Source organism: Teleopsis dalmanni, chromosome 2 (assembly GCF_002237135.1).
Source record: "Teleopsis dalmanni isolate 2A chromosome 2, ASM223713v2, whole genome shotgun sequence".
Taxonomy (NCBI): domain Eukaryota; kingdom Metazoa; phylum Arthropoda; class Insecta; order Diptera; family Diopsidae; genus Teleopsis; species Teleopsis dalmanni.
The window spans coordinates 94,329,531-94,331,946 of NC_051847.1; positions in this window are offsets into that span (position 1 = coordinate 94,329,531).

Here is a 2,416-nt window from a genome sequence, read left to right on the forward strand (position 1 = left end):
ACTGAGTCGACATCTCATTTAGAGATGTGTAGCAGTCAAAGACTATCCTAGATGTAAATTGGACTGAACTCAAGGACTTTAAAGGTGCTTGACTATCCGATACTATACATATATTTCTTTCAAATATATTATCTAATCTAGACAAGCTAAAGATTTCTTTATGACAATCACTACTGCCTGAAAAACACTACAGTGATCTGGAAGCCTATTATAAAAGAATATATTCAGCCCTTCTGAGAAAATTCCACTTCCTAAGCCACTCCCAGTTTTCAAACCATCGGTAAAAATTTTTAGACCCTCACCTAGGGAGGGACCTCCTGACAACCAAACTTCCTTGTATGGGAATTCAACAATAATTTTCCTATCAAAATCGAGAATGAGAGGGGTGTAGTCAATGTTATTTGGAGTAGGACTGAAAAGTTTTAGAAATGAGCCATGCCCATGGTTACTAGCCCTCCATTGTGATGTGGGTTTGAGTCTTAGGGCAGATGATGCTACCAAAAGTGGTGGTAACACCGATAAAGATAAAAAATTCCACAAACTTTGGTGAACTATAAAATGTAGTTCCAGGAGATAAACAATTGTGTATGAAAAAAATTTTTTTTCGAAGTACATGCTGCATCTGTTTACATTTGTTTGTTACTGTTTACTGGACAATAACATTTGTTACTGTTTGTTAAAGCATTTATCCCGATTTTTTGAGTAGGTATATGATAATGGACGAAACTTAGAATAACCAATTCACTCCAGAGTCAAATCAAATCTACAGATAGCAGAACAGCGATACTTGTTCAAAGTGGTCAAAAACGAGGAAAACCAGGCTAGCAAAGTTATGGCGTTCATATTGTAGGTTCAAATGTCTTATTGCGTTTCAAATGTCTTATTATTACCTATTACCCAGTGGTTGCCTATGCGCAGATTTAAAAAAATGCTCCAGGTAGAAGTCATCGAGGAAACTAAGACACATTTTAAGGCTAAAAATGAGTCATTGGGTTGTAGTTGAAGTTTGCCAAAAAGTTATGTTCTTGTTGGTTATTCTACGAACTTATTAGCCGATGGTTATATTGAATTTTGTCATTGCAAATACTAAATTTCTATTTATTCAGTAATAAATTTTCAATAAATTGTTATAATTATTTTATACAAGACTCTATTACTTCAATGATAGTATGCTTAACATCTTCATATTATAATAGCAATGAAGCTTGGGACAAAGCCAACAAAAAGAAACTTAAATCTGCCAACAATTTAGATTGCAAATAAATTAAAACTTATTTATTATCTCACTAAAAATGTACATTATTTACATTAAAATGTCAACTGAGTGAGGAGAATAGCTTACTAAAGAAAGTTACTCACGCAATTTCTTGCTGAAATTTAAACAAATTTGAGTTCCGTCAACTTAAAAGATTCTATGATTACCCTTAGTACGTATATAAATCAGGACATCGAACCGGAATTTTTTCCATTCCGGTTTTCATTTCGGTTCAAGAGAAAAAAAATATATCGGTTCGATTCCGGTTTTCGTTCCGGCAAAAATATCGGTTTTTTCGGTTTTCGGTTCGGTTCCGTGTCAAAAAGCAAAGTTATATCCGAAAATCATGCTATCATCTAAATGATCATTAGATTCACATTCAGCTTCAATAAGAAAATATTCTTTTATTTCCATTCCTAATGTGTTTACGGAAGAAATCATATTTGCTCCATTATCTGTAGTAATCGAATAGATTTACTGGGCATCAATATCATATTTTTCTATAACATTTATAGCATATATTTCTATAACATATATTTTTCTATATTTACTTGCTATAGCAGTCACTATTGGGTCCATTATTCGTTTGAGTCCTAAATACTCCAACATTTCGAAGGAGCATCCATTAATGGTAATAAGTTTAAGTAAATTTAAAGTATTTTTCAAAAGAATAAATAAATAAAAAATCAACAACTGAAGAAACAGATGGACAGATACCAAACTATATGGTGCTAAACTGAAATAAACCGATATATTTATTTCGATTCGTTCCAGCAAAAATATCGGTTTTTTCCCGGTTTTCGGCTCGGTTCCGGTTGGATGTCCTAATATAAATATTTAAAATACAAAGACAGACTTTTGTGTTAGAAATACAAATTATTTCAGCTACAATAGCAAATTAATTTGATTGTTTTATTTTGTGTCCTTACATTTCTTTAAAAACTAACAATGGACATAGATTTCCCTAATCGTTGGATTGCAATATAAATCAATGGATTGTTGCGATCTCGTAAATGTTACCTTTGATTTTGTTTTCTTTATTCTTGTAATTTATTTATTTGACAACAGAATCAACCATTCATTTCATTCACACCGCAAATCGTTCTTCGCTTCATCCGTGTCAGCGGTGGTCTATCGTTCTTCCTTTATTATTCGCTTCGA